The following is a 13,016-nucleotide window of genomic DNA, read 5'->3' as shown; positions in this document are numbered from 1 at the left end:
AGTAGTTCTTGGCTACTGATAATATCAAAGAGAGGACGAAGATAGATATTAAACAGCACCGGTGATAGGGGGGATCCTTGGGGGACCCCACATGGCACCGTGCGTTTTTCTCACGTGAAAGATCCCAGTTTCACTGTTTGTGATCGGTTTCCGAGAAAAGAGGAGAACCATGGTAAGGCGTCTTCTGTGACTCCGGCGACTTCTGTGAGTCGTCTCAGTAGCAATTTATGGTCTACTGTGTCGAAGGCTGCGCTTAGGTCCAGCAGAACCAGGAGACACGATTCTCCTTCGTCTGCGGCCTCGAGCGCATCGTCCCATATTTTCAGTAAGGCCGTTTCTGTCCCGTGTCCGGGACGGAACCCGGACTGAAATGGATCAAGTAGGTTGTGGGTATCCAGATGCTGTTGCAGCTGATTTACCACCACTTTCTCCATTATCTTGGACAGAGCATTTAGACCTGTTATGGGACGGCGGTGAGTTGGGTCCATAGGATCCAAATTAGTTTTTTTCAAGATCGGCAGGATTGTGCCCTCTTTCAGCAGGGAAGGCACTATGCCTTCCCTGAATGACTGATTTATAAGCTGTGTGATTGGAGGCGCCAGGATGTCGGCACATTCCTTCAGTAGCTTGGTGGGAATGATGTCGTTGGGTGCAGTGGTGTTCCGCAATGCACCAATGAATTTTTTGGTGGTATCGATGGAGATGGGTTCCAAAGTGAACTTAGTTGATTGTAGAGGCTTTCTGTCGGTGTTTTGATTGAAGAGGGGACTGAGTGGAGTATTGTTTTGCCGAATACTTACCCGAATTTTTTCAATTTTGTTGATGAAGAAATCCGATAGTTCATTGCAGAACTCTTGGGAGTCTGAAGTGGGGACTTCAAGACATCCCGGATTCATGGTCTGGGTGACCATCCTGAAGAGTTCGCGTGGGCGATTCATTGCGCTGTTAATCACCATGGAAAAGTAAAGTTTTTTGGCTTTAAAAATTTCCTTGTGATATCGTGTTGTTACTGCTTTGTAGAAGTTGAGGCGGTCATCTGAAGGACTTCTTTTCCAGGCGGCTTCCGCCCTTCTGCGCTCTTGCTTCAGTAGCGACAGCTGGTTATTGAACCAGCTGGACTTTTTTGCCCGGCCGTGGACTTTGCGCTTTGGTGCTGCTAAGTCGGCTGACTGTAGCAGAGCTGTATTTATGGCATCCAGTGTATCTGAGGCTGCTAGCTGAGGAGGAATACCCTCAATTCGGTTTCCCAGGGTGGATCTGAAAAGTTCCGAGTGGAGCCTTTTCTGAGATCTAGCCCAGTGTATTGTGACCGGCTTGGGAGCCTTCATAGCTAGCGAAATTCTGGGAATTATGAAGCTGATTGCATGGTGGTCTGTCCATGGCAAAGGTTCATTACCCACAATGTTTATTTTCAGATTTTGTCTGAAAATTAGGTCGAGTGTGTGACCTGAAACATGCGTGGGTCCGCATATGAGTTGCTGAAGTCCTATCCCTTCCAGGTGGTCGATGCAGGCCTCCGCGATGGGATCCTGTGAGGAGTTGGCCCACAGATTGAAATCCCCGAGCAGCAAAAGATGATTGCTGTTAAGGGCGTAAGTGGATACGAACTCAGTTAATGCTGGAAGCAGCTGCGACTTCGGCCCAGGGGGCCTATAGCAGAGGAGAATGTGAACGGTCTCCTGAGAGTGAGCTTGAAGTTGAAGCGTAAGGGTTTCCATAAAAGGTAGAGGATTTTGAAGGACCGGTTTAGTGATTGCAATATGAGACTTATGAATCACCGCCAGGCCTCCTCCTCTTTGCCCTATTCTATTTTCCGTTAAGATGCGGTAGTTTGCTGGTACCAGTTCTCCGAGAATGGTGTTGCAATCGTCCGACAGCCAACTTTCTGTAATAAAGAGGCAGTCTAGATCGTTTTGTAGTAAGAAATCATGGATTTCTGATCGGTGTTTAACTGCCGATCTAGTGTTAAGCAACGCACATGATATGTGCTTGAGCTGTGTTGAATGGTTGAAATTTTTGATGGTCGATCGATGATCGAATCTCAAAAGTTGATCTGATTTTAAGGCTATTGTGGTGACGGCCGGTAATATAGTTGCGAATTGTCTCAGACCCCAAATGGTTTCTGCAGAGTATCGCAATTTAACCATTGTTGCCGGTCACCGTGGGCGGGAGTGCGGGTGTTGGATGAGAGAGGATTCGCAGAATCCTTGTTTAAGGGGAATAATGTTTTTGGTCCAGAGGAAGGCAAAAAAACCCTGGGCAAGCTGGCCAATGTGCTGCGGCAGGGAAAAAAATTCCTTCCTGATCCCAGAAGGCGATCGGATCAAAAACTCTGGATCAAAAGACTGACGGCTACGGAGGGGAAAAGGGGGGGGGGATGCTGGGAGTCACTGCTGCTGGGGTGTACCAAAAAAAATGGCCGCCAGGCAAAGCACAGGACCCAGGCTGGGGGGGGGGCTGTCAGCTTGGTAAAAACAATAATTTACCGATAAGGTTGCTGAACAGGGGACCTCTGGGGGTGTGGGGGTGAAAATCCAGAGCAATCTGTGCTTTTGGAAGTTAGTGCAGGGAGAAACGAACGGCGCGCCGGTAGGCCGCGGCTGAAGCCGCGGACTTTCCTAAGGTGCGGCGGCCGTGAAAAGGAGCAGGCTGGCGCGGGCGTGAAGGCACGCCGAAAAACGCCGAAAATACACCCAGGGGGGGTGACTTGGGACCACCACAAGCGAGGGTGGCCGTGCGGGCGGTGATGCCGGCGAAAGATAGTGCAGAGAGCCGCAGTGGGGGTCTGTGTGACGGCTGCCCTGATAAGGACGGCCGTCAGTGGATCCCCAGGATGTCAGGCCCTGAGAGGCAGGGTCTTACCTGCGGGAGAAAGAGAAGTCCTCGTGGAGAGAGAGGTGCTGGTTCCTGGTTCCAGGGAGCTGTTTCTGTGTAGCGCCGTTATGGAGAGTCTGCCTAGCGTCTGCCTAACATCTGACTGCCAGGTCTGGGTGAGAGCAGGCTCGTAAGCGGAAGGTCCGAAGCGCCCTACTCCACCGCTGACACTGACTGACTGACTGACTCACAATGTATGATTTTTTTAACTATTTATTTGTATGATACAGCTGCAAATAAGTATTTGAACACCTGAGAAAATCAATGTTAATATTTGGTACAGTAGCCTTTGTTTGCAATTACAGAGGTCAAACGTTTCTTGTAGTTTTTCACCAGGTTTGCACACACTGGAGGAGGGATTTTGGCCCACTCCTCCACACAGATCTTCTCTAGATCAGTCAGGTTTCTGGGCTGTCGCTGAGAAACACAGAGTTTGAGCTCCCTCCAAAGATTCTCTATTGGGTTTAGGTCTGGAGACTGGCTAGGCCATGCCAGAACCTTGATATGCTTCTTACAGAGCAACTCCTTGGTTATCCTGGCTGTGTGCTTCGGGTCATTGTCATGTTGGAAGACCCAGCCTCGACCCATCTTCAAAGCTCTAACTGAGGGAAGGAGGTTGTTGCCCAAAATCTCGCAATACATGGCCCCGGTCATCCTCTCCTTAATACAGTGCAGTCGCCCTGTCCCATGTGCAGAAAAACACCCCCCAAAGCATGATGCTACCACCCCCATGCTTCACAGTAGGTATGGTGTTCTTGGGATGGTACTCATCATTCTTCTTCCTCCAAACACGGTTAGTGGAATTATGACCAAAAAGTTCTATTTTGGTCTCATCTGACCACATTACTTTCTCCCATGACTCCTCTGGATCATCCAAATGGTCATTGGCAAACTTAAGACGGGCCTTGACATGTGCTGGTTTAAGCAGGGGAACCTTCCGTGCCATGCATGATTTCAAACCATGACGTCTTAGTGTATTACCAACAGTAACCTTGGAAACGGTGGTCCCAGCTCTTTTCAGGTCATTGACCAGCTCCTCCCGTGTAGTCCTGAGCTGATTTCTCACCTTTCTTAGGATCATTGAGACCCCACGAGGTGAGATTTTGCATGGAGCCCCAGTCCGAGGGAGATTGACAGTCATGTTTAGCTTCTTCCATTTTCTAATGATTGCTCCAACAGTGGACCTTTTTTCACCAAGCTGCTTGGCAATTTCCCCGTAGCCCTTTCCAGCCTTGTGGAGGTGCACAATTTTGTCTCTAGTGTCTTTGGACAGCTCTTTGGTCTTGGCCATGTTAGTAGTTCGATTCTTACTGATTGTATGGGGTGGACAGGTGTCTTTATGCAGCTAATGACCTCAAACAGGTGCATCTAATTTAGGATAATAAATGGAGTGGAGGTGGACATTTTAAAGGCAGACTAACAGGTCTTTGAGGGTCAGAATTCTAGCTGATAGACAGGTGTTCAAATACTTATTTGCAGCTGTATCATACAAATAAATAGTTAAAAAATCATAAATTGTGATTTCTTGAATTTTTTTTTTTGATTTTGTCTCTCACAGTGGACATGCACCTACGATGACAATTTCAGACCCCTCCATGATTTCCAAGTGGGAGAACTTGCAAAATAGCAGGGTGTTCAAATACTTATTTTCCTCACTGTATATATATATATATATATATATTAGTAGAGACCCTACAGAATAAAATGGTGGTTGTTGCAATATTTTATGTCGCACTGTATTTGCGTAGCGGTCTTTCAAATGCATTTTTTGGGGAAAAAACTAATCAGTAAAGTTAGCCCACATTTTTTTTGTATAATGTGAAAGATGTTTTACGCCACACGAATCGTGAGAGAATTGTGATCTTTATTGTAAGCAAAAAAATTGTGATTCTCATTTTGGACAAAATCGTGCAGCTCTAAATTAGGCAGAATGAAATTTGGCATTGGGAAGGATTGCAAATACATATCAGCCAAACAATTAGCATGTAAAAAAAAAATCAATGGCAGCCTACCTATTTTCTCAGAACGTGTTTCCTTTAGCTATTTTAGCTATTCTTTTTACATCTGACGGTAGTTTTTCTTAAGGAAGACATAAAAAAAATGTACTTTAGGTGTGTAGACCCATGGCGCTTCCTAAGGTCTCATTCACAAAATCATGTAGGACCACACGCTGCCAAGAATACATTTGCAGTGGGAGGCATAGGTGAATGCAATCAGCCATGGCCAGCAAGCCTGTACAAATCAATGACAGGCTAACAGGCAGATGCAGCTGTTCACATGTAATTACACAACAAGCTGTTAGGGAGCAATGAGCAGCCATGGATGCAAACTGCTCTGCATTGAACTTTTGGTTTATAGTGGCTAAACAATACCAGATTTTGGAAGAACTGTCACATAATAACTGTAACATCTTACTTGAGTAAGTAAGCTGCAAAGCAGATTTAAAAACAAAAGTTGACTGTATAGGTACATTTAGATCCACTGTATACATACCCTGTCGCAAGCTCCGTGCCCGTGGTCCCCGCGGACTCGATGTCCGCCAGTGTCTTGCAATCTAGTCACAGCTGCAGAACGGGAGAGGCAAGTGTAAACATGGATCTCCCTGTTCTGCCTAGTGACACTGTCACTGATCGTCTGTTCCCTGTCATTGAAAATAGCGATCAGTGACGTGTCACGGCAAGCCACCCCCCCCTAACAGAAGCACTCCCTTAGTAATATGTACCATATCAAGAACCAGCTTAGAGTGGTTGTAAACCCTTACATGCCACTTTTCCCTACAGGTAAGCCTATAATAAGGCTTACCTGTAGGTACTGGAAATATCTCCTAAACCTGTTTAGGAGATATTTACAATATATGCTTGCGCCGACGTCATCGGCGCATGTGCACTGAAGAAAGGGCAAGATCGGCATGGCACATCCCTAACAGAAATATAATATTACATAGCATGACGCAATTGGGGCCCAATAGTAGCTGCATGGGCTGATATGACAATTATTGTACTTTTGCTCATAGTAGCGTATGAGCAGGGGCGGACTGACAACTCATGGGGCCCCCAGGCAATAGGAGATTATGGGCCCCCGGGCAATAGGAGATTATGGGGCCCCCGGGCAATGGGAGATTATGGGGCCCCCGGGCAATAGGAGATTACGGGGCCCCCAGGCAATAGGAGATTATGGGGCCCTCAGGCAATAGATTATGGGGGCACACCAGGCCCAGACTGGCCATAGGGCAAACCGGGCATCTGCCCAGTGGGCCGCGGCGGCCTGCGGGACGTTTGCGGCCCGCGAACGGCCATTGGCGGCCCGTGGGCCGGTTGCGAACGGCCCTCGGCGGGCCGCATGTAACATCTTCCCAGGGGTGAACCAAGGGGTTGCAGGCCGAGAGGGGACGCCCAGTTTACCTGATAGCAGAGATCCCCCACCCCCCGCCACCAACACAGCGCCAGATAGAGAGAGATGAGCAGGGCGATTTATCCCCTCCCCTTGCAGGACCAGTTAGAGGAGAGGAGCTGCTTCTACTCCTCCCCCTCCTCTCATCCTCTCCTCATGTGTCTGCTCCGCCCACTCTCCCCGACAGACACTGTTCTGCTGCCTAAGAGATGTGGGCGGGAATATTCAAGATTAAGCCAAACAGAAAAGAAAAACTAAGTCTGATATCCATCCATCCAGTCAGCCCCTCCTGCCTCTGAATGAGTACTGTAAACTGATGTAAGAGTGCCCTTCATTTCTTTTCTTTTTTTTTTTTTTCTCTCTCTCTCTCTCTCTCTCCCCTTCCTTCCTTCCTTCCTTTCTTTCTTTCTTTCTTTCTTTATTAGGGCTGTTATTTCTGTTCGATTAATCGTTTTTGTTTTTTTAATCGATTAATCGACTAATTTCGATTAATTATAACGCACATACAGATCCAACTACTTTTAGCTGATCTCCTTGGAGATAAAATCGATGTAGCTACATAAACTGTAAAAATGGTGCGAGTAATACCAAACGGTACCAAAAGCAGTCATAAAAACATGTAGCTAAGTGTGATACTGGTATAAAAATGTGTACAACGATACCACTGCTGAATCCAGATGAGGAGAGGTTAACATCAGTCCGTTGGCATGTAGATGTCCCATGAAGGGAACTATCACAATTCCCAGTGGATGGTTGTAGAATCCCAGGTTGATAGAGGGAAGTGTAACAGCCCTTGCGTGTGGCAGATAGTAAGGTCCCGCCGGCATGCAGATATGAAGGCACAGCAAAGGAGCCCTTCAGATGGACTCGGCAAAGCCCCGCCGGTGTCCGTGACGTTACTGGATCTCCGACAGGAACTCCCTGAAGGCCCAGAAGCCGGTGGAGAGGTGAGTACCAATCAAAAGAATTTTAATCGATCAAAAAGATTTTGTCTGTCTGTCTGTCTATCTATCTATCCACCTTCCTTTCTTTCTATCTTTATCTTTCTTTGTATCTATCTATCTATCTATCTATCTATCTATCTATCTTTCTTTCTCTCTCTCTCTCTGTCTATCTATATTTCTTTATCTCACCCCACATCCCATCACTAACCCCCGACCCCCGCGCCCCCCCCCCCCCGGGCTGCTCAGTCTAAAATGCCCAGGCCTATTTTTTGTCCCAGTCCGGGCCTGGGCCACACAGTATATACACATACAGTATGCATACACAGTATACACACACAGACACACAATATACACACAGTATACATACACAGACACATACAGTATACATACACAGTATACACACACACAGACACACAATATACACACACCGTATACATACACACAGAATACACATACACCCACTGGAAAGGTACTGGAGAGGTGGGGCAGTTGTAATCTTGGGATTTTTTTTTAAAACACAGATTTTTACATACTGTGCCTGGTTTTACTGAGGCAAGCACCCCTGATGGGGCCCCCTAGTGGCATGGGCCCATCGGGCAGTGTCCGAGTGCCTAAATGGTCAGTCCGCCCCTGCGTATGAGTATCCTTTCATACCTATAAACAGGTCACATGTATGCATTTTAACTGTACTCATGTGTTTGCATGGCATATACAGTATATACAATATTAGTAAATGATCCTTTGATGGTAAGCACAAAGTTACAGTATGAAAACGACCATAATAAACTCATACAATAATAAAATTATGTAATTCAAGTCAATAGGTTGTACCAATTAAAGTTTTTGTTTTCTCATTGATGGTGTAAGTTCATCCATTCACTGTGTACCAGGCTCTGGTACAGAGGATCCTAACAGTTAAAAGGTTTTGCAAACAATTAAGCCGTTCTAATTTTAGTTTGTTTGCATGAAATTTCCATTCTGCAGAGGATTGACCCTGCCTCATAATCTTTTCACTATAATACAGCATTGAAATATGTTACTCACAATTATTCAGTGCCCCTCTCCCTTTTGTGTTAAGGGACTTGCTTGTATGAAATAGGGAGTAACAGGATAAGAAAAAGATAAGGCAATAACAAAAGTAGTAAAAAAAAAGACTGCCCTCATATATTGTCAGATTTTTCCAATATAACCCTTAAAACCCTTGACTCCAAGTCAACCACAGGATAACTTATTTTAAGATCTGTTAAAGAAATAAGACCAATGAATCATATGGGTATACAGAATTGAATAAAGACCTTTTATTATATTTCAAATCTGGGTTATCTGGTATTTGACTATTCTTAGTGGCAGGTATAAAGGTTCTGTATATAAAGATTTGGTCTTGGCCTTTATTTTAAACAGTATTTCCATGTGCCAAACTACCTCAGCCAAATCGCACAACCAATTTTTATGCAATCAGCTGTACATATATGTGAAGAATGTTGTAAGATGTACATTTGAACCTAAAATTCGTCAGTAAAAATAACTTTAAAGTGGATGGAAACCCACTCTCATCAATTATAAAGTACTGCCATAGTGCTGAACTATAAGGATATACATGCCTCCTGCATGTATCCTTACCTGTCAAATGTGTCCCTTTTATCAGTTGGAAGCCTCCAAAAACAGCAGATTCAGTGGATGGGTCTGTTATCGGCGCTTGGTGAGCGGAGTCATGATGTCAGCAGACTCCCTGCCCACCTCTACACTCCCCTTGGCCAGAGCGTGCACAGGAGAGGCAAAGCGCGTTCTTGGTAAAAACAGAGCGCACTCACAGCCAGGGCCGATCCTAGGGTCACAGGCACCTGGGTGCATAAATATTTCTGGCGCCCCCACTTGGGCGTTGTCGTTTTATTAACTCCTCCCCTTTACAAATGTTTCTATGGCAATGACTCAACTACAGAAATGCTCCCCCACAAAGTCCTCATTACCCTGGGATCCTTACATGATCTCTTAACAATAAACAAAATACAAGAGAAGCGGAGTACTTTATTGGGACCTGGAGGGGGGCCTCTCTGATGGACACAGAGAGGGCGTCTGTTAGAGAGTCTGTTAAAACGACCCCCACACATACTACAGACATGATACAGGAGATGGTCAGAGACTGCAGACATGATACAGGAGACGGTCACAGACTGCAGACATGATACAGAAGACGGTCACAGACTGCAGACATGATACAGGAGACAGTCAGATATTGTAGACATGATACAGGAGACGGTCACAGACTGCAGACATGATACAGGAGACGGTCAGAGACTGCAGACATGATACAGGAGATGGTCAGAGACTGCAGACATGATACAGGAGATGGTCAGAGACTGCAGACAAGATACAGGAGACGGTCAGAGACTGCAGACATGATACAGGAGATGGTCAGAGACTGCAGACACGATACAGGAGATGGTCAGAGACTGCAGACATGATACAGGAGATGGTCAGAGACTGCAGACATGATACAGGAGACGGTCAGAGACTGCAGACATGATACAGGAGATGGTCAGAGACTGCAGACATGATACAGGAGACGGTTAGAGACTGCAGACATAGTACACAAACAAGGAGAGAAGGAGAAAGGGGAGAACCCTGGCACTTCGGCACCCCCACCTCTGCAGGCGCCTGGGTGCAATGCACCCTGTGCACCCTGCCTAGGATCGGCCCTGCTCACAGCCCCCTGTCACTTCTGTACACACATCAATCTCCGGTGACAGTCGCGGATGATCGGTGCGACGGGGGGTCAGCTGTGAGCACAGATCCCCCCTGCATGGCTTTTCATCATCTGCTCCCGCGGTTTTCACCTGAAAATCCATGCAGGGGGGGATCGGTGCTCACAGCTGACCCCCCCCCCTCGCACCGATCATCCCTGACTGTCCTCAGTGTCTTTGCAGGCGTGTCTCAGCGCACGCCTGCAAATAGTATTCATTCCACCTACAATAATGGTATAATCTGAATATGCATTATTCTATGGAATAGCGCAAAATAAGGATTCCTATCAGCGGTAATATGAGAGCTTGTGAGCGTTTTCAGAGTCAGGGAAGGCGTCCATGTTTTAAAAGCAATACACCTTTGTTTGCTACTAGCATACATGCTTTTCCTGCCTGGACACTTTAGCCAGCATTGTATTCATGTATTGAATTGGACATCCTCTTAGGCCTCGTACACACGACCGAACATGTCCGCTGAAACTGGTCCGCGGACCAGTTTCCGCAGACATGTCCGAACGTGTGTAGGGCCTAGCGGACATTTTTCCGGCCTAGCGGACAGGTTTCCAGCGGACAAAAGTTTCTTAGCATGCTAAGAAACTTGTCCGCTGGAAACATGTCCGTCGGACATGTCCGATGGTTAGTATGACTCATCGGACATGTCCGCTGGTTATGACGTCTAACCAGTGGACCGAAATCCCACGCATGCGTCAAATTGATTCAAAACATGCGTGGAAGCATTGCACTTCTGCGTTTGAGAACATCGGTGTCTTCTACGTCACTGCGTTCTCTGTCCGCGGGGATTTTGGTCTGATGGTGTGTACACACATCAGACCAAAAGCTCCCAGCAGACATGTCCGATGAAAACGGTCCGCGGACCGTTTTCATCGGACATGTCTGCTCGTGTGTACGAGGCCTGAGGCGATAGGTTAACCAGAGGACAACGGTCTGATGGACCGTTTTCATCGGTCCAAACGATCGTGTGTAGGCCGCATAGGTTATTTAACCTTCGGTTAAAAAAATATCAACTTGCTTTAAAATTTAACACAATGGATTGCTAACCGATAGGTCAAAACCGATCGCTAGTACGCACAACCAACGGTTAAAAATCCACGCATGCTCAGAATCAAGTCGACACATGCTTGGAAGCATTGAACGTAATTTTTTTCAGCACGTCGTTGTGTTTTACGTCACCGCGTTCTGACACGATCGTTTTTTTAACCGATGGTGTATAGGCACTTCCTGTTTGAGATCTTTTGATATGATAAAAAGGAGCCATGGGGCTCGGGGCGACCAGTGTTTTGCTGGGATCTGAAATGATAAGAACAGTCTGATGATGTCTGTGACTTGAATGAATGGCAGATCGAATGAATGGTGAGTGAACCTTTAGCTTAAAGATGGATTATTTCAATAAGATGAAGCGTGTGCTTATTAGCACAGGCATAATGGCGTTGTGCTCTGCATACAACCAATTTTGCCATGACAATAGTCAAGCACACGTGTAACATTGGTGTATCAAAAGATCATTAACTTTGGGAGTTAAAGCCATGCAGTAAAAAGAGCCTTGTACTGTTGCAGAACATTTGTACCAGGTTAACCCTTGTGGATAAGTAAATTTGGGAGCACACATTTAACCTTCAAGGTTGGGACACATTATATAAGAAATATTGGCCAGCCATAGGAGGAAGCAGGTGACTGTGGCATGGGATGGTGGTCCTTTTGATGGGAGAACAGGAGTTCCTCATCTCGTATCATTCGAGTCTGCTGTGGCATAAGGCTGTCCTAGGGACAGGGACTGGGGAGTCACAATAGCAAGACCTTGAATAAGGAGAAGAGTGATAGCTTCCTGTGGTGTGCTTATATGGTGAAGAGAATATAATATAATATAATGATATTAATAACAAGACAAATAATAATGATAATATTTATTCTTTAGTTTGTGGGTCCATTCCTCTGCTTCCATAATATGGTGCATTTTGGTCAACCATTACCTTTGGGAGGAGCTGTATGTGACTTCCATGGCATACTAGACCCCTTAAATTAATGGGTTGCCTGGAACAAAATCAACAATGGGGTCATAAGGAACTGATGATTGCCTTTCTCAATTAGGGCCCTTATTTCCACCCAGAAAGGTTTTATGACTTGTAACTCCCACCACAGACACAGGCTACAACCTCTTCAGCAGTCTGTAGGTTTAGTGGGATAAATCTTCGATACTGTAGTTTGTCAGGTACAAAGTATCATTATTGAAGTATTTTATAACAAGTTTCCTGCATTTTAGAATGTATGGATAAGGTTTGGCTCAGTTTGGTAACTTTAGGTATCGGGGAATTGTAAGGGCACCCCAAATGGGACAGGGGTTAAAGCCATTTAGGATATTTCATTCCTGAACACAAGGCAGCTACCGACACTCCACAGTCAGCCAAACGAACCCCAATAACGAAACACACAGGTCTGTTTGAGGTTCAACAGGAAAGAGACCCTTTAGAAATACAGCTCTTATATACAATAAGGATACTGCAGTAACCAAATGAACAATGACCCAACTCCACCCACAACATCATACACTGCTTACCTAATGAGCCTCAATACACATCTTTTAGTAGACATCCTGACTCTGGCTCTGACCTAATTTACATGAGCTAATTAACTACAGCTGATGGCTCAGACGCCTGACCTTTAGGCTGTCTGTTAACTCACAATACACATTATCATCAATAGACCTTCACACAATACAGGGTCAATTAGCACAAGCCACAATGAAAGATCCTTAGAAGTTAGTCTGGATTCAATACACATTTATCACAGTAGCAGACTTAATTACCACAATAGACAATAGAATGCAATCGCACCAAGCTTTATAGTACACTACAGTCAACACACAATATACAATATATATCGCATTAAATCTGATTAGCACAGACCATAGTGGGGTTCTGAATCACCCTGTGCCCCTATTAGAGACACAGGGTGATCTACACATAAGAGGCATCGTGGAGCTTCTGGGTCCCACGAGCCCTTCCATTACAGGAATGTTCTACTGAAAATCTTTTGGTCACTTTTGCACAAT

This window comes from Rana temporaria, chromosome 2 (assembly GCF_905171775.1).
Source record: "Rana temporaria chromosome 2, aRanTem1.1, whole genome shotgun sequence".
Taxonomy (NCBI): domain Eukaryota; kingdom Metazoa; phylum Chordata; class Amphibia; order Anura; family Ranidae; genus Rana; species Rana temporaria.
This window is presented reverse-complemented; position numbering follows the sequence as displayed.